We start from the raw sequence: 21,106 nt of genomic DNA, 5'->3' as shown, positions 1-21,106 counted from the left end.
TCGCACATGACTCCGAAATCAGACACACATGCTCTGGGTGGAGAATCACAGTGACGAGAAGGTCTTGGGTGGTGATGACTGTCACAGTTAAAGCTATGACAACAGCAAGTTGTTCACACAAAGGGCTTTTAATTGAAAGCTTAATGGATGGGAGGAAACAGAATTGTTTCTTGCTATAATAGATTCTGAATTGAACTGAAGACGCTTTTATATTTAAAACTACTGTCTTGGCTTAACTTGCCTTGATTCCAGTTCAAAATAATACTGTGACGAACTGTGAAAACCAAGCTGCATTGAACGCAATTAGCCTGAATGAGGCATGCCAACAAACACCAACGGTGGAGGCAAATGATGGTCTCTTATATTAAGTTCTATTGTCTCTGTAAGGTACTGTAACAGTGGGAAAGGAGTATTACGGGTAGAGTCCAACCTGATCGATTATTTAATTAAGTTATGTGCTCTTGCCTCTTACTGTGTAAAACACAATAAACAACTTAAAATCTTTGTGCAGTTCAACTTAGATTTGTCTGTGTGGTTTAGTTCATGAACATAATTTATCCTTCTAATGATGTGGGCCAATGTAAACAGGCAGTTCCAAGTTGTTAATTTTAAAAGCATTTAATTCTAGGTTATTAATCTTACTTTTATGGAATAAACTGCACATGAGACTAAATACTTTTCCCATTCTACAAGAGAACTGGTTTCAAGCAGGAAATTGCAGGTGGAAATGAAATGCAAACAAAATTCATTGAGAAACATTTTGGACATGATATGGATCACATTCTATCAAAAATTCAAGACGCAGAAGTTAACATGAAACAGATGACAATGCTGTTTTGGCCATTTGTTGAAATGACCTTTGAGCCGGAACACCCATACTACTGAAAACTTTACTCCATTTAGCGCTCACAGTCTCCATCGTTGCATTAACACTGCACGTCTAAATCCCCAATTACAAAGGTGTTACCCACATCAAATACATGTATAATGTATTTAAAAGCCTTTTGCTTCAGTTTTGAGTGTGGAGTGCATCGATCAAAATAGTCTAGCCGACTACCGATCCCCGATCTTTAAAAAGGCTGACCTGACGATCCTGGTTTTTGGTGAAGCCATTTGTTTTCCCCATAACAACCAGCACACACCTTCAATGTCCCATCCATCCATCCATCCATCCATTTCCTGAACCTCTTGCTCCTCACAAGGGTCATGGTGGGTGCTGGAGCCTATCCCAGCTGGCTCTGGGCAGCAGGCGGGGTAAACCCTGAACTAGTTGCCAGGCAATCGCAGGGCACACAGAGACAGACAACCATCCACACTCACAAGCACACTTAGGGACAATTTGGAGCGCCCAATTAACCTGCCATGCATGTCTTTGGAATGTAGGAGGAGACTGGAGAATCCGGAGAAGACCCACGCGGGCACGGGGAGAACATGCAAACTCCACCCAGGAAGACCGGAGCCTGGACTCAAAACCGAGTCCCTTCAATGTCCCTTTTTTTTTTTTATTGTAAAATATTGAACAATACATGTGAAACCGGACAAATGGGTTGTTTTAACTGCACATGAAGTAGTTCTCACAGCAGAAGAGGACAGTTGTTGACTTTTACAAACCTCTGTAGAGGGATATGAGATTGGTGAACAAGATCAATTTTGTTTTAAGGGATAGGTCGCTCACGGATCACCCAATATTAAGGAAATCGGAGCAGATACTGATTAGTGGACCCATAATTTATTGCAGGGCAGGTTACAGTCAATCATTTGCATTGGCATCCCATTCATATTGGAATTCTGGCCCAAAGAAATTTGGATGATAACAAATTGTTTTTTACACTTCTTTTTCCCATGATGATCCCAACCCACTGCCATTTGTAAATCCAGCCAAAAGAACAGAGATTGTTAACCTTAAGCACAATGAAAAAGGGTCTTCATTGTAAGCAAGTTCTTCATTCATGAATCACAAATACAATATTTGCTGTCAAAGGTTATACAAAAGATGGTTTCTGATAAGACTTGTGAGGACATGCAGTTAAGCCTGTGTCCCACTGAGGGGTGAACATTTGCAAAGCCAGCAAATGTCGATTTCTTGTCAGGGTTTGTTCAAGGTCATAACGTTCGCTAAACATTTCAATGTTTTTTTTTCTTGGCACAAGCAAATTTGGAACATGTTCAAATTTAAAACTTCCTTGCGATGGATGCACATACACAGTATACAGAAATGCACAGTATACAGAAATACCAAAGCAGGGTTGGGGAATCCGGTCCAGAAAGTAAAAACCCTGCCACAGATTGGCTTTCACCACAGGTGTTTCTAATCAATGGGCAGGTAAACAAGCTCATCTCCACCTGTTGAGTAGAAGCACCTGTGGCTAAAGCCAAACAGTTTCAGGGTTTTTACTTTCTGGACCTGGATTCCCCAACCCTGCATCAATGTTAAATTTAACAACCTTTACACCCCTTGGCGGGGAGGGCAGACAGAGAGAAAAGCGGAAGCACAGCAAGAAAAATAACAACAGAGAACAATAACGGTTTTAAAAATGTATATGACAACAATGTGTGACTAGGAAGGCAGCGCTGCGCCCTGTGAGGAAGGACTGCAATGAGTAGCAAGGCAGTACAGGAAAGGGGAAGGATGGGATGGGACAAGACAAGGCAGGAAAGGGTCATGGGCCAGGCAGTGCTGCTGATGTCTGCTGAAAATGGCTATGGAGAAACAAAACACCAGCATTGTTCACTGGTTCAATGCCTATTTAAAACTAATCCGAAACTGAGTTGCCACTGTCTTAATAAGAAAAAATTCTCACTGTGGTCAAATTAATATCTTAATTATAAAAACTAAAAAAAATACAAATACAAAGGCAACAATTTGATGAAGTCTTACAAAAACTGCTGTAAATGTTTACTTGTTTCGCAGGACATTTATGTGTAAATACAGTTTTCTTGTTCATTTTATCAAAATACTGTATACATCTGTGAAGCATTCAGTGGAAATATTTAACAATAAACAACTACAAGTTGAGGGCGGCACGGTGGAAGTGGTTAGCACGTCCGCCTCCCAGTTCTGAGGACTCCGGTTCGAGTCCAGGCTCCGGCCTTCCTGGGTGGAGTTTGCATGTTCTCCCCGTGCCCGCGTGGGTCTTCTCCGGGTACTCCGGTCTCCTCCCACATTCCAAAGACATGCATAGCAGGCTGATTGGGCGCTTCGAATTGTCCCTAGGTGTGCTTGTGAGTGTGGATGGTTGTTCGTCTCTGTGTGCCCTGCGATTGGCTGGCAACCAGTCCAGGGTGTCCCCCGCCTACTGCCCAGAGGCAGCTGAAATAGGCGCCAGCACCCCCCGCGACCCTTGTGAGGAATAAGCGGTCAAGAAAATGGATGGATGGATGGAACTTCAAGTTGAAAATGTCTAGACTGCATCTAAATATCAGGAGAATATGCCAAATCGGTTTTCGCAATAGTATCTTTGTAACAAATCAGTAAATTAAGATGGAATCAAAATGTAAACCTAATCAAATATTGTAAACCAAATAGGTTTTCTAACTACTCCACACACTAGCATAAAAATTAGGCTAGAACTCCGCAGAAACAAATGGTGTTGGTGATGTCTTGCTAAGGTTTACTTGCTTTGTCATATGGTACAGTACACTCTTGTTAATTGACTCAGTGAGGGTTTTCTGAGTGTTTTGCAACTTTACTTATTTCTTTAGTTTTTAGTCATGCTTGTGGAGACGCAAAGATCGCTTTGTTCGCGAATGGTGGTGCAACAGAATTGTCATTGAAATGCTCTTCAGGCCGACCGTTTTTTCAGCACGTCTTACCAACAATATTTTGACCGACGTCAGACCCTTTCTAGAACCCACATCTTGCTATTAAATCATTCGCTTGCCCATATTTCTTCAATTGAATCAATGTGTTGCACTCAACATGTACCAATGAGTCACATAACTGAATTCTGCCTGCTGATTTGGTGAATAAGGACTTCCATCACTCTTTCCTCATTTCCCATCTATTCACCAGTTTAGACAGTATTAATAGCCGAAAACGTAAAATTCCATATTGTTAAAACATCGGGCCTCCCTCCATTGGAGTCTTGTGCATTTCAGGATTGAGTTTAAAATCTTATTGTTTGTTTTTAAGTGCCAAAATTGAGTTGCAGGCATCTCCCTCTCCGACATGCTGGAACCCTATGTTCCCTCAAGGTCCCTTAGGTCTTCCGACAAACCTCTCCTGGGTGTTCCCAAATCCAGGATGAAGCTCAGGGGAGACCGGGCTTTCGCATTAGCAGGCCCAAAGCTGTTCAACAAGCTGCCTCTACCTGTTAGGCAAGCCCCCACTCTGCAGGTTTTCATCTTATGGCACATTTTTACTCTGGCCTTTCAAACTCAAGAGTGACTGCCCTCTTCCCATTTGACACCATGCACATTTATATGCTTTTAATGTTATTTAAGTTGTAATATGTTTTGAAATGTGCTTTTTATTTGTTGTTATGAGATGTACATTACTTTGATGTCAACTTTTGTTGCCTTGTAAATGTGCTATATAAGTCGAGTGGTATGGTATGGTAGATGGTTCACAAGATCGTTGGCCCACTCCAACTCAAATTTACATCCACATATATGCTTGGGAAATATTAGTGTCTGGGTATTATCATGTGTAAATGGCAATATGATATGGCAAAGCCCAATTTGAAGTGTTACAGAACAATACATTAAATCCCAGTGCAAACAAATTAGAAAAGGAATGACTAAAAATTTAATTGCATATTGACAACACTGCCATCTTCTCAAAATACAAAGACTAAAAAATATATTTTTACTAAGTTACAATGGTAAACGCACTACGCACCACAATAACACACTTTTGTCTTGCACTAACACACTTTTGTCTGCTCTGACGCTAGCATGGCGCCGTCCAGCCTCAGGAGAATGACTCAGCGCAGGTTTTTTTTTTTTTTTTTTTTTTTTGCTTGTTTTGGCTGCTGACCAACACCGATTGCAAGTTAGAAGAGGGATGGTTTATAAAAGCCTGCTCTGGTTTACAAAAAGATTTATAGGCCTTGAAAAAATTTTAAAAATAAATAAAAAAATAGAACATAAAAATGTAACTCCGATGTTTTTCACATTCCCTGATGTTTCCATGACTTGGAGACAAACGTTTGAGACGAGAAATTACACTTTTTTTTTTTCTTTTTTTTTTTTAAGACTAGGCTTGACTTGAAGCATTATCTTAAAAAATGGAAAGCCAGGTGTCAGGTGTGTGTCAGCACTCTCACAGTAAAACAAATGGCAGGGAACAAAAGGCTGCTGTGTTACCCTTGACTGGGAGTTATTTTACTTGGCTTGTCGCCACACCTTTGTGTGCGTGTGCGTGTATGCGTGTGCGTACGTGATAGTATGATAAATGTTGTGTTGCATTTTATAGTGATGCACGATATGAAAAATTTCAACCGATACCGATAATTTCCTGCTTTGTATGGCCGATACCGATAACTGATGAATTTTTGAAATTTAATATAGTCTTCATATAATTTGAGATTTCTGATGTTTTAGTAGCTCTAATTATAACGGTAAACAAATTTGTCTCTTTCAATTGTGTATTTTCTCTATGAAATGGCTAACAAATAATTACACAAAATAAAAAGTCAATTTGAAAATTAATATAGAACTACAACTGGCTTACCTGGAAAAAGAAAACAAAACATTAATGTATGTATGCATTATGCAATAGGAATGCATTTATTCAAACCTAAGTGCAATAGTGCATGAGAATGAGGTAGGTGAACGGTAGGTAAAATTATATGCATTGACATTTGTCACCCCTAACTAAAAAAAAATTGACATCAAATAAATTGCTAAAAGTGCATACAGGATTACAGAATTACGGGTATTGCAGCAACCCTTGTGGGTGCATGGCTGTTATGTAGTTTCCCTTGGTGTGGACAGGCCCTGAAGGCAACACAGACTTAAAATAAATAAATAAATAAATAAATAAGCTACGCACATTAGCGTGTTGTGTTGTGGCTTGGTTATGGCCAACAGTAACTGGCGTTCAAGTTATTTCACTGCTTGGCTTGATCATTTCACAAACGCTAGAGTATTAATGTTTTGACTCCACTGGGCATAGGGATTTCTTTGAAGACTTACAAATTAAAACAAAAAAAACTTATGACACGCATACTCGAAAACCCCCACGCCTCTACTGCGGTGAAACTTACGTTTAGTGAAGTCCGTTCTTGTCAATCAAGCTGTGGCCGAATATCAGTGACATCATTATACAGGTGCGGAGGGATGCATACTAGAAGAGGCAACAGCTTGGGAGGATGTAACGTGGCTCCAAATGGGCTATTAACTTGCAAAAACCCGGGTCGGCTCCAGAAAAAGGCTGCTTGTCTAGCGCCATGAATGCCATAACTTTGGCGTTAATGGCTTTAGCCTTGTTGTTGCTGCCTTGCTGGTTTGTTAGCTTAGCGCCGTTAGCTTAGTGCCATTAGCAGCTGCTTCACGTTAGTTCAAAACGGCTTCGCGGCGATGACGGACTTTCAGGTGAGCAAAAGCCTTCTTTTCCCCTCTTAGCATACTTGCTGGAAATGTTTTGATTTTCTGCCATGGAGAAAAACGACCACACTGGTGAAGAGGACATGTTGATTGCTACGTGCTAATCTACTAGAGTACTGTGGGGCGGGCCAAGCTTCGGTTATGCCAAGCTGGCCGTTTTTTTTTTTTGTTTTTTTTTTTTGTTTTTTTTTTTTCTTAGACTGCCGGTCTACAAGAGCGAAAGGCGTGGCAGATGATGTAATGAGCGCGACATGGTCTATACATGACATAAGCAGCGCGACTTGGTCTATTGTAGGTTGCTCGCATTGCAAAGAGTGTACAGACTTTAATTAATCTGACTTTTTTAATCGGCTAAAATATACCTATCGGGCCGATCAAAAATTATGTCATATTTTCCCATACCAGTCGATATTGTATCGGTCTGATAAATATCATGCATCCCTAGAATTTTAGTAAGCAATTATTGTGTATGACTCAAAAATTAATATATGCCACTTAAATCATGCTTAAATTATCAGAGGAAAACAGCTTTTTTTTAACATGTATTTGCAGGATCATCACTAGCTCCCATATCCCAGTATTACTCATTCTTTTTCACTGACCAGTACGAAACAATATTTCAACATTGCGACATAAATTACGTTTGTTAGTTTGTTTTTATTTTTTCAAATCAAACCAGTTAAACTTCATGGAACTTTACAATGCTAACGTGTAATCACCTAATATAGGGTTTCCTAAATTCCATGATGTACGAGCATCCTTCAGTGAGTGCACAACAAAAGCAATGGAAATAACTGGACGTTTAGTTTGTACAAGGACATTGACAACAGGTAAACATGAAACATTTCATTGACCAAAAGTTAGGTTTTACCTAAAAAAAATTATTTCAACAATAAAAGGTAACCAAAACAAATCAACTACTGCAGTTTAGCCTTCATTAGCAACACAGTAGAACGTTGAAGTGGTGGGTGAACTTAATTTGCTGGGTGGCAACTAAAAATGGCTTAAAAAATCTTTGAGTTCATATTTTTTGTGTATTTAATCATGAGTTTATGACCCAGTCCTAGTTCACGCTTCAGAGCATCATATCAATATCTGACAAATGAATTATATCAACGCTGGTGCCCTCTACAGATACTCGATCAGATCAGTTAGTTACAGAAGTCTAGTGAAATACTGCTGCCCAGAAAACCACTGAATAATTTACAAGTAAATCATTAAACCACTGCCATGCTCTGCTGATTTAATCCATTGCTACACACTTGGAGTGCTGCCAGTGCCATGAGGATCCAAACGTGGGATTGTGTCCTTAACTAAAGATTTTTATTTTTTTGTTAATGAAGAACCAAGTTAGTGCCCCAGTGTTCACATTCAGAACTCTCACAAATGGATTCTGACTGGTTAAGACTGGGAACTACAGCATTAACAGGACTTATGTTTTTTTTAATTATGTCATAAAAAGCAAGTCAGAAGAAACGCATAGGCCTCGTAAAAGACAATCTGGATGAGCAGATCTGAGGAGGAATGCTCTCGGGTGGCGACCGCGGACATTTTACGGCGTCTGCTCAATGGTGCCTTTGTGCGTCCCAAGTCCAGCTGGCCGTCCAGGGGGAAAATAACCTCCACATCTTCAGACACAGGCCACCTTTTTATTTTGGGATGCAAACACTGGAAGCTGTCTGACTGTGTGCAATTTACCAAGCAAGTGCTGCAAACATGCAATATCAACAGTGTCAACCACGACGGACACAAGCATGCTATAATTCTTCTGACAGAATGAGTTAAAATTGTATCATGGGCACTTCACGTGACATGGCCACAGACATATACTGTACAGTATTCTGTACAAGCCACCATCTTGTGTTCATTCTTGAATTGAAACATACACTTTTTCCCTATTCGGGGGGCACCGTTTTCCCAAAAGGTTTTGCATGGTTAAGAACAAACACGTCATCATAGTCCAACAGATGATGAAGTCCTATTGAATTAAAATGGTAAATAGCATCCACTTATATAGCACCATACCAACATGATAAGGTGGGTGCCCAAAGAGCTTTACAAAGCCTTACATCAGGGGTGTCCAAACATTTTCATTTGAGGGCCACATACAGAAAATCAGAAGGACGCAAGGGCCACATAATGTTATGAAGAGAAATTGTGTTTTGTCCTAAAAATTGTACAAATAATTTATTTGTACTTTTGCATATTTAGAAAAATGGTACAGTGTATATAAACAATTTTATTTGTAATATGGCAGTAAGGTTACTATAGTTTTGGAATTTTTAATTTTATTAGTTTTTATTAGTTTTCAGGGTGGTTCTGTTAGTTTTTTATTAGTTTTAGTTCTTTAATAAATGATTAGTTTTAGTTGGTCTCAGTATTAGTTTTTTTTTTTTTTTTCTAAATGTGTATTACTTGTGCGCAATATTTAAAAAACACCATGGGAGCGACGTCATCTGAAGGTACTTTTCTATTGGCTGCTGCTAGATGACGTCACTCCTGTGTGACATACTTTCAAACATCATTATTCCGGTTAAAATCAAAATAAATCTACTAAAAATCACACCAAAGACTAAAACAAAGTACATTTTTGCTATAATCTATAGTTTTAGTTAGTTTTGAATACATAAAATGTCATTTCAGTTAATTTTGGTATTTTAAAAAGCATTTTCATTTTTATTTTATTTCGTGAATGAAATTGTTTTTTGAATTTTAGTTTTAGTCAACTAAAATAACCTTTAATGGCACCTGTTTTTTGATACCCTCCCTTCTGACTTTGACCATCTCCAAATATTTTTGTTTTTATTTTATTTGAACTGAGTCAAATGTCATTTTTAGCATATGTCACGGGCCACTAAAAAGTGGACGGCGGGCCGCAAATTGCCCCCGGGCCGTAGTTTGGACACCACTGCCTTACATTTACTTATTTGTCTACTTCCACTATTGAAATGGAAAGTATAGATGTCTGGGGCAACCGACTTTGATTTTTTTGCCATGTGTGACGGCGTGAGAGAGATGCAAACGACAGAGGTTTGATACACTGCCGAGATGGGCTTCATTTAGACCAGGGGTGTCCAAAACGTTTTCCTCCGAGGGCTGCAAACTGAAAAACACAACGATGCCAGGGCCACTTTGCAACTTTAACTTATTAAACATAACAAAAACAATCAATCAGTAAAGAAATTATACATTGTTTATATAATGTCAGTGCTTCCGCTCAGAATTTTGTCAACAGCGACGCTCGACAGCGGTTGGGGTTCGCGCTCGACAGCGGTCGACGGGGGTCTCGACGGTGATTTTTTCTGTTACAAACTGACCCCCCATTAGAGAAGGGAAACATTATGTGGCCCTCACAGGAAAAAAAAAATTGGGGGCCTCTGCGGTAAACGCATTGATGGACTTTTTTTCAATCTGAGTTTGAAATGTCCAACAGTATTTGAATGCAACTGAAGTTCGGCTCACTAAATGCTGTCAAGTGTTTAGGCTTCCGCCAGAGATTTGTGCTGCATATTACGACATACTAATTAACTGTCTAATCATCCTTAATTGACAATTAAATATAATTTTGAAGTGGCATTGTGTTGATGTGTAGAAGTCGACCGTTGCATGAGGACAAGTCAAGCTGGCTGCCTTGAGCCACCACACAAAATACAAATAAGGCAATTACATCGGCGTCAGAGTATTACTTAGGTGGCTTTTACTATGAAATTGGCCTCGGCAGCGAGTTCCACGGCCTAATGCTCCATTTGAGGATGGTCGGAAGTCGGATATATCCGAGTTGGTTTTTCCTGGTTTGGTTTGACCTGAAAGCGTTCGAGGCTAAAGTAAACAACCCTAATGGTGGATAGTGGTAAACTGTTTTTTATTTTGGTCCTCAAAACTCATTTTGACCTCCAGCAAACTTATCTGCTCGCAATTTTGCTTCTTTTATTGTTTTTATCTTATTTCATAATAATTTCATACAGTTCAGTAGTTGGCCGTATAATGTTAAGCGGGAGATAGCGGCATACTGTCACGTACGTTGCGTTACGTGGAGTTATGTCGAATATTTATGAATGAAGAAAGCTATCTAATTTTATACTCGAGTAAATTGTGTTTTAGCATTCAGAGTGACGTCACATTGTAGTCCGCCGGTGAAGTCGGGGTCCTTTTTTTCCCCCCGATTTCGCAAGTGAAATTTCCGAGTTCAAGGGGGCGTTCCCGTATACTTCCTGGTTTGAACTCGGAAAAGTCAGAGTTCTGACTATCCTCGAATGCAGCATATGTACAACCAAAACGGTGGCGCTTCATGCATAATCACGGCTCAAAAATGAGCAGTTGCACCGCTCATTAAAACATGGACTCGCGCCGTGCGACTGAATTAAATTTTTACCAGCACAGGCCGTACAGCTGCCTGCATTTGCGGGTGAATTGATCGCAGTGTCACCCCGGGTTTACACCGGTTGCGTGTGGCTTACACTGGCTGCGGACGCGTAAATTTTTTGGCCAATCCACACCGGCTCCGCACAGCTGCGGTCCGGCAGTTCCGTCGCCGACCACTTCCCGCCGTGTCTCGCGTGACCGCGCGCGATCATGTGGAATTAAAAACAACGACAAACACACAGAAAGTCTGTGCTCAACAGAGAAGCAGAAAGAGAGGTGGACTTTTATTATTTTGTGGCTTTCTACCTCCAATATAAACCTCTCCTCGTCCATGTTCGCTGGTGTCTAAACCGTGAATGAGCACCTCGCACGTTAACTCCAGGCCCGTCTACGCCCACATCACGTTTTGCTAGCATGCTTGCGAAATAGGAGGTGGCGAGTGTTTTATCTTGAAAGGTAACCGGAAATTTATTTTTGAAACTGCGTCGGTCTTCCTGTCCCGCTCGATGTGTTTTGTGCTAGCTTGCCATTTGCCGGAGGCCTACCGCTGCGGCGTCCGGCAAAAATAGAAAATAGGTCTATCCTTGCGGAAGGGCTGCGGCACGCCGCAGCTGAGACGCAGTCAACACGCAACACACACGCAAGCGGTGTAAACTGCACCATTCGAATGAATGGAATCTAATTGCTTGCGTCGCCGGAACGCACCGCAACCGCATCCGGTGTAAACCCGGGGTCAAGCCCTGATGATATAGGATTTTGTACAACGAAGCTCCAATGTCCAAAATAAGAATCAGAAGCAATTTTGAGTGGAGTTCCTATGAAAAATGCTCAACATCAACAACTACTCCTCCAACTATTTTAGGTTGAACGTTCCTATTCGTCAAGGTGAGAAGTTTCACATAATAAAGTTGCACATCATTTTTGTAAAGGCAGAATTAAAAATAAATAAATAAATAATAAAAAGCTTATAGGGCTGAGAGTAGTAGTGCTACTAAACATCTGCATCTGTGTCACCACAAACAACTCATCACTAGTGGTACTCCCAACATTTGTTTATACAGTATAATCAGCCGCTCAGTTACTGGGAATTCTGGTTAGCACGCACAGGAGGAAACCACAGAGGAGAACCTGGACAGACTCCCAACTGTATGTTTCTTCTATTCGGCGCGCTCACTAGCTGTTTGGAAACAACATCATCCATCAGGCTCTGTGGGCCTAATACAGCTGTCCACAAATGAATGTTTTACATAAATCACATTTAATTCTCATCTCTGAGTCACACTTGAACACCAAACCGCTAGGTCAAATGTTACTGCCAACATTTTAAGAAACATTGTTTTACTTTAAGTGTTTTGTTAGTTTTTTTCCCCCCAATATGGGCACATACGCCTGGTATAGCGATATTCCCTCACTGCAATTTTTACAGACCAATTGGCCCCACCAATGTGGTGTGTGTCTGGGGAATATGTACTTCCATTTCACCTCGTCATTGGTGACGTGGCAGAATTTCATACGGAGCGCCTGCAATGCAAGTGACATAAGACAACCGCACGTCGCATTTTGATGGTGTAATTGCCTTGGACCGTTGTTGGTAGCCGGTAAGGGTGTCACGATTTCGATTTTTTATCGAAATCGATCGAAATTACGTCACGATTCCGAGCATCGAAATAGAAGAGAGGACACACGATTCGATGCCCCCCCCCCCCGCGCCCGCCGCCACCGCCGCCACCGCCACCTCCCAGGAAAGCAAATGAGACGCAGCCATTCAGCTACTAGCTAACGGCACTTGTTAGCTGACTTCTCCTGCAGTCATGATGGCAAGCGCGGACAGACACAGCAATGGTGCTTCAAGCCGCTCCCGCTTCTCTCGTCACCAGTTTGGAAACATTTTGCGTTCCCGGTGAGTTATGTCGACAACGTTCACGTTGTCGATAAAAAGACCACAGTTGCAAGATATGCTATGTGCGCGTACTGTACTCGGCCACGGTGTTACGCCCGGCTCGTCAAGGGGAAGGGAAGTAACACAATAACAGAAAATATAGAGTAGATAAACACGGGTCGACTTTAACATCTGAGTAGTTTTAATTGAAATTTCAGGCAGGGGTTTGACAAGGGAGTGAAAGTGGAAGGTGAACAAATAATAACCGCATTTGACAGAACTGACAGAACGGAGGAGAAACAACAATAACCAATAGGGGTATAATACACGGATACACAATAGCGTCGCGCTGGCACAGTCGTCCAATCGGAGTGTCGCGCTGGCACAGTCGTCCAATCGGAGTGTCGCGCTGGCACAGTCCTCCAATCAGAGTGTCGCGCTGGCGCATTCAAACTGAAGTACCATTATACGGGCACCAGCCGACACAAACACACACATACATACTAGGGGAGCGGAGCCGGCGGCGGGCCCGAGCCGCCAGCCGTAACAACGGGAAACACGACAAACATGACGGGACATTTACGCAGGCATCACAAAGATTTAGATTTATCAAATTCAACTAGAAGTGGGAAAACAACGGTCCAACCAACTATTTCATCCTCATTTACAGTGAAACTTCCACACACTTCAGCTCGCGCGAAACGCCAGTTCCATAGGTCTATTTATAGCAGCAGACCTGCAGCCTTGGAAAACGCTGGATTCAAACATTTAATTAGTGTACTTGAACCACGCTACAGTATGCCCAGCAACTGTAAATGTTGGGATATAGTTTGTTCAGGCTGTATTTGTTCCATGACTTTGGATACAATATATTTTTTGTTGTTGTTGCACATTGCACATTATTTTAAGAGGAACGCACAGCACACTGTTGTAACCAAAAACAGTCAAGAGATGGCAGGCACCCACTGTGACTTTTTGTTTTTGTTTTTTTATTTTTTATTTTACACTTCAGTAAGAACAAGACGGTTAACTTTATATTGTAAATAAATTCTTTGAATTTGATCATTCCTGCCTAATGTCAATTATCATATATTACATAAATTTACACAAAAATAATATGGAAATTGCATCACCTATATGTAGCCGATCTTTTGAAATAAGATTTACTGTACAATGAATAGAACCAATGATCATAGACTAGCCTTAGCCTACAGAAGCATATGCCTCTGTGTTATAAAGTGGGGGAGCGAAAAAAAAAAAAAAAAAATCGAAAAAAAAATCGAATCGTGACCCCAAAATCGAAATTTAAATCGAATCGTGGAGTTGGCGAATCGTGACACCCCTAGTAGCCGGGTTGCCAGATAATGGAATTTTCCTCATTTAACCAGCAGTTCTCCTTGGAGTCTAACAAGAGAAAACCTGGCACCCTTGAACGAAAGATAACTGCGATCAAAACGGTTCATTGGCCCTAGAATGGGCCATTCCACAGACGACACCCCCCAGCCGAAATCTTTTCTCACGGGATCTGCACGATTTACGTAGGTGACCTATTTGAGTTTGAAAACGGTGAATTTCCCCAAAAGGTGAAGGATTTTCATGCCTGTATTTTATTTTTGCAATATTTCCCACCCCTAATCTGGAGTACCCCTTTAAATGCCATTTTTCTCTTGTCCCACAGTCCAACTCACCAAATTGAACATAATAATAATAATAATTATAATAATGATGATAATAATAATAATAATAATAATAATAATAATAAAATAAAACAGCTAAAATGGAATTTTAATGACTTTCTTTGGGGGGGGTTGTTTCAATGCTGTCTCCTATAACTGTGGGAACATTTGTTTTAGTAAACATAATATTTCAAATAACATTAATTCATGGAACGCGAGTCCCACAACATGCACGCAACCCTGGTACCATAAACTTTTTAGCATGGTAGAAGAAGAAAAAAGCAGTGAATCACATGACACGCTGGACTTGACATCATCAGTTTTCCAAACGAATGGGTAAAGTCATGTCCTTAAAATAGTTAGACTTGATTAAATGTCTCCTTCTAACTTTTGCAACGCCGTTATGCATATGATCAGAATAAGACTATTATTATTATTATTGTTATTATTATTGTAATTTCTCTTACTTATTTACACAAGTTAAGTTTGTTCTCTTGGTCAGCAGCAATGGCCAGCTGAACAGCTAGTAGGGGTGGGACAAAAAACCGATTCGACCGAACCATCGGTCGTTAAGGGGAGCTAAACGGCCGTATCGGTAGCAGACTTGTCAACCGATACAAAATCCGCCGGGAATCCTTAGATACATTGCTTGTAAAGCTGTGGACCGGATATCGCGTTGCTGTGAATCGGTTGCGAGTGAGGCTTTATGGTTTTCATAACAATAGCAAGAGTTCTGCACCGTGCTCTACTTGTTTTGTTTACATTTCAGTAGCAGCACTATTCAAGCTACTTCCGTGTTTACAGAGAGCTAGCAAAGTAGCGCTCAGAGACGCTTCATTCCCCGGATGTTGTAAACATAATGCAAAGACGTTACGCACCTTGGGGGGGAGCCTACCGTCAACGCCGTGCTCGCGACACGGCGCGCGCGCGCACAACGAGTGACAACATGCAACAGTGGAGACAGTTAGCAGAAGCCGGTGCCGTACATCTCGGTATTTCCCATGGCTATCGAGTCCTCTCGGTGCACTTGTATGTCCCGGGCCGGCGTTGGTACTGCGCGCGAGCCAAAAAGAATAACTCCCGTGACGATCCAATGCATGGATTCAAACGACACAGGTATGTCCCACAGCCAACACACCAGCTAAACTAAAAGCACACTGCAAGTATCTCATTTCTCAGTTTGTGGCTCCCTGTCAATGTACACAACTAGCATGAGCAGCAGGGAACTGAGAAGTGCCCGCAATTACGTCATCAAACTCAAAATGAACGACAGCCCAAAAAACAAAACAAACAGTAGTGATTCCGTGGTCATCATCGTGTCTCAGATTAAAAAAACAAAAAAGATGTCATACATTAACCAAAAATGAATGTAATGGCAAAGAAAAACAAAAATTGTTAAAAACAAAAATTGTTATAAAAAGGGAAATGCACTTTTGGAAATATTTTTGTTGTTAAAATGTGTTTGATAGATTTATTGTTCCATAAGGTGGCTTCATATTTCTTTTGGCTGGACGGTAGGTTTATTTCATGTCTTAAATTTATGTTTCTGAAATACTTCACAATGTGGACATATTCTGTTTAATTGTGTTGGTGTCTTTTTAAAGGTTAAATATTTATATTTCAAATTTAATTATCAGCCTTTTGTTTTCCTGATCCTGATTTTGAATTAAAAACAAAAACAAAAACAAAAAAACAATTATAACTGTCAATAACAACTAATAAATATTTAAACTGATACATTTTTCAGTCATATCGCCCAGCCCTTTGTTGCGGTCCATTTAAATAATTGATTCAATATATAAAAATATATAAGACATTGTTGTTGTTCTTTTTTTTTACACATTTGTAGATACTGTAAAAATTTGTGGTGTTTTAAGATTAATGTTTACAAGCAACAAATGTCACTATAAGTTTTGAATATTGAAATTAATCGTATCGAATCGAAAATTGTATCGGTCCCAAACTTAATCGAACCGTATCGAACCGTTCTGTTCTGAAAGATAATCGTTATAGTACAACAACATTTTTAAATATCCCAAAAAGTTATTGCACAAGTAAAGGCTTTATTTGCAATTATAAGACTATGTAAGGGCTGACAGGACTAAACCAAACTCACAAGTATACTGTCCAGTATTAACTAATATCAACTTGGCAGCCTTCTATACAGTACTTTTAAAAGCCAAAAGGGAAGCGGAACATGCTCGAAGAAAGTTGAAGCAAGGAGAGAGGGGGAAGGAAGGCGGGGGAAATATCAGATTACAATAACAGAGCGAGGCGCGCGAGACTGCCCCGCCCTCCCTGGTGCATCGCGTGAGAGCAGCAGTTGACTCTCCAACTTGATTGTGATTAATGCGCCAGGGCAACGCACTGGTGCCAGAGCCGAGCGGCGCACATTCTTAAGGTGGTCCGCACCTAACCTAACAATCAAACCCACCCAATTATGTGATTTGTTTACTCATATGAATTCGATTAGTTACATTAAGTGTTTCACCACCGAGAAGATTTATGTATTTATTTATTTATTTATTTATTTTACAGTGAGTACAGTCGCGCGAGAAGTTGACAGGATATATAGAGATCCCTATGAAATGTAGTTCTTCCTTGCAGCATGGATAGGCTACAGTACAAATAAATCGGAAAAATAACTTTTGCAGTCACAAAATACAAATAAATGTAAACCATTACAACATATTCAAGGAGAGAAAACTGCAGTATTCTGCACTTTGCTAACTTTCACTTCAGTGTCATGCGCAGATATGACCACTAGGCTTTTAAAATGTCTGCCAATACGTTTCACGAGCATTTACAACAATAAAGTCGTACAGTTGAGGTTGAACTTACTGTTTGAGGACGGGTTTCTTCCTCTTCTTATTAGCGTAAGTCCCAGAGGTAGCCAACATTTGTGTGCCGCTTGCCACGCAAACTTCACCAAAAGTTCGTCTCCTCGTCGCCGAGTCGACCTTTTCTCCTCCCGCGCGAGGACACGCTCGTTCCTCTCGGCGTGTAAAAATAAAAGTCACTCCCGACGGAATCCACCCGCCATGTTAGGCCCAATGGAAGTGAGAAAAACAGCTCAACCTGAGACCGCGGTGGTTTGGTGCCGTGTTGACAGGGTCCCCAGTCGGTCGGTCAGTGCGGCTGCATTGGTCGGCGGTGTTGTGGTGGGGCTGAAGCGGAATGGCTGTGACAGAAGCGTAAGAGGAGGAGGCACAGTTGAGTTTGGAGTGGGGTGGGGGTTAGAGCCTTCCTCTTCGCACAAACAGCGTGGCGAACTTGATTTTTTTTCTTCCACCTACAAAATACTGTAGACGTGACGCTTGCTGCTAAAATTAATGCTATATACAGTAGGCTACATTTAAAATTTGCTTTTGCCTTGAACTTAGATGTGGCAAACGTACTCAAGTTATGGAGATATTTTTGTAATGCAAATAAAAAAAAAGAATGGATTCGAAATTACAAATTTGCAAATGAAAAAACTGCAAAAAAAATAAATAAATCTGTTTTTTATATTACTAAGGTTTGCTATTATTACCCAAATGAGAAAGGGGGAAAAAAAACAAGCTTTTTTGTGTGAAGTTTTGGATGCAAATTGAGAGACTAGAATAGCGCTAGCTGTCATGTCATGTCTCATTTAGCCATAAAAAGTTCATATTTTGACTATAATTAATTTGATAGTCATTATTTTTCATGTACAATTAATTCCTTTAAAAACACAATTCGCCACACTGCTGTCGACTGAAAATGACATCACACATGCTCAGGTAACGACCAATTACGGCTCACCCGTTTTCTGAGTTTGTTCATGCAATTTTCGCAAACTGAGCCATGATTGGTCATTACACTGTTAGCCCTGAACACGTGATGTCATTTTCATTCAACAGCAAGTGGCAAAATGTGGTTTTAAAGGTATATTTTTTACATGAAAAATAATCAAGTTATCAAATCAATTATAGACAAAATATTCTTACTGCTGAAAATGGTTAAATGAGTCAATCCCTTTAATGCCTGATGTTGTGTTGCTTTTAAGATACAACTAAGACGCAAAAATTACGTACAAACATACCAATTACTCCCGTGTTCACGCTAACCCAGTGGTGTCAAACATACGGCCCGTGGGCCGGATCAGGCCCGCAAAGGGGTTTAACCCTGCCCGCGAGATGATTTTGTAAAGTAAAGAATATTCGTCGGACCAATTAATCAATTGCCCACAATCAGAACATTATTAACATTAAAATTTATAATTTCACAAGCAGTCCTCAGAATGCAACTTGTACGGGAATTGTCCTGGATGTCATTATTTTACACACAACTTAAAGGTTTATTTATTTATTTATTTATTTATAAATTATAGACCGACATAAAAATGTTAAGTACGACACAAATTAATTACTGGTAACACAATAGATATGAAAAGGATTAACATACTGATAACATTAACTCATTTGCTCCCAAAAACGTATAAATACGTTCTATTTAGTGCTCCAAAGACATATTTATATGTTTTGTTTTGTTTTTATGCTAGAGCATACAGAAGTCTTTGATGCAGCCTCTGAACTTAAGAGAACTGTTGAAGCAATGGTAGTTATTACAAAAACGACCAGCAGGTGGCAGCAGAGTATGAGATCAACCAGGGCCGTGTTGCAACAAGCTGTTTCCCCCCACAATTTTAAACACATTGTTGAATCATGATCAAACTTAGCTATATTCTAATGCTAATTGCTGCAAAACGGAAACAGATAGAAATATAATCTTTTTTTTCTTCTTTTTTTTCCCCCTGATGAAAGAAGAGACGCTAAGAGGTTCTATGTTTGTATAACAATAGAACACAATATTCTGTGGGCCTTGCAAAAGTCAGTCAAAATCTAGGAAAACAGCCGGGACCAAAGGTGTTGCTTCAGTGAAAATGGCGGCGAGTGAATGCGTTAACTGCGCCACACAATGCATTCTGGGAACAATATATATGCAAAACAGGTAGATTTAACACATCCAGAACACATACAGGCAAAGTGTTGCCACTTACATTTGCATTAATGTTATTTTTTGGAACAGTATCATTACAGTTGAACTCCGTAATTTACGGCTCGCCCAAAAATAGCGAAAATCTGCGTATAATTGTCGGCAAAAGTTTTATACCATTATTTTACCGATCCGGCTCACCAGGTAATATATTTTCCTCCATGCGACCCCTGAGCTAATATGAGTTTGACACCCCTGCGCTAACCCCTTGTCCGTGGCTTTATAATTTCCCCGATGTTTCCTCCTACTTCTGTGGGGAGGAAGTTCTAACATTGTCTCACCACAAGACTGAAGGCTATTCACAACCAAAACTCAAAAATTGAGATTGTTTGCTTGTTCTGAACAAGCAAACCAAAATTGCAAAACTTGCAACCAAAACCTCACACTCTAAAAACAGATTGGTCAAATCTACAAAAAAAAAGGGTTAAATTTGACCAATATAGTTATCCATCCATCCATCCATCCATCCATCCATCCATCCATCCATCCATCCATCCATCCATCCATATTGGGGTCTGGTCACAGGTACAGCAGCTTTAGCATGGAAGCCCAAGCTCACCTCTCCTGAGCCACTTCAGCTATCTCATCTGGGGGGATTCCAAGGTGTGCGGGCCAACCAAGAGACGTCTCTCCAGCGTGTCCTGGCTTGTCCCCAGGGACTCCTGCTGGTAGGACATGCCCAGAACACCTCACCAGGGAGGTGCAGGAGTCATTCTAACCAGATTCCCGAGCTACCTTATCTGACTCCTCTCAATGTGGAGGAGCAGCAGACCTACTCTGAGCCCCTCCTGGATGACCAAGCTTCTCACTCAATCTCTAAGGAAGCGTCCGACACCCTTCGGAGGAAACTTGGTTCGTCCACTTATGCGGGATCTTGTTCTTTTGGTTACAACTCACAGCTCGTGACCATAGGTGAGGGTAGTACCGTACTGTAGCTTGACCAGTAAATTTAGCGGGAGAGCAATACAGAGTCCAGATGACAGCAGACGCTGCCCCAATTCACCTGTCGATCTCCCGCTCCATACTGCTCTCACTCATGAACAAGACCTCAATTCATGAACTCCTGCACTTGGGGCAGGATCTCAACTGTGATCCGGAGAGGGGACTACTCCACCCTTTTTTGACTGAGGATTGATGCAAACCACTTCAAATATCTTTTTATGTCATGTACACAACACCCGCAGAATTGGTTCCCAATGATGTTCTTGAACTGGGGTCCCAATGGTAGCAGATGAGCTTAATTGCTTGGCTGCCACCAAAAACTACTCTACCAGGGCCCCATCGAGGATTGAACTCGTAGTTTTCAAGACCAGTGCTCTAACCACTGAGTTATGGAGCCCAACAGCAATGAAGAGTTGAAAGTACAAGTGGACTTGTGCCTTAAAAAACAAAATTTAAACAAAGGCACTTTGTCTGTTTAACCCTTAAATAGAAATTTTCCATTATTTCGTCTGGGAAAAACTGAGTTACTATCTAGGGTAGGACAAAGCGATTTGACTTTAAATCAAACTTTAAACTCCAATTCACCTAACCCCTCAATCTGTTCAACTGTCTGCAGAACAGACAATGTATTCCACGTGGAAGCATGTTTCTTGATTGACCACAAGGATTTACATCAACAGGA

The 21,106-nt window shown here is 40.7% G+C and overlaps 1 pseudogene across 1 annotated transcript in view; it reads right to left on the bottom strand.

Annotated features, from left to right (window-relative positions):
* The window catches only part of LOC144030326 (aryl hydrocarbon receptor-like), a 53,504-nt pseudogene extending 35,814 nt beyond the window's left edge, over nucleotides 1–17,690 (bottom strand). The window contains exon 1 of the transcript XR_013287230.1: nucleotides 17,308–17,690. The product of XR_013287230.1 is annotated as an aryl hydrocarbon receptor-like (transcript). The remainder of the gene's footprint in view (nucleotides 1–17,307) is intronic.
* Nucleotides 17,691–21,106: the final 3,416 nt, after the last annotated feature.

This window comes from Festucalex cinctus, chromosome 11 (genome assembly GCF_051991245.1).
Source record: "Festucalex cinctus isolate MCC-2025b chromosome 11, RoL_Fcin_1.0, whole genome shotgun sequence".
NCBI classification, from domain to species: Eukaryota; Metazoa; Chordata; class Actinopteri; order Syngnathiformes; family Syngnathidae; genus Festucalex; species Festucalex cinctus.
This window is presented reverse-complemented; position numbering and strand designations above follow the sequence as displayed.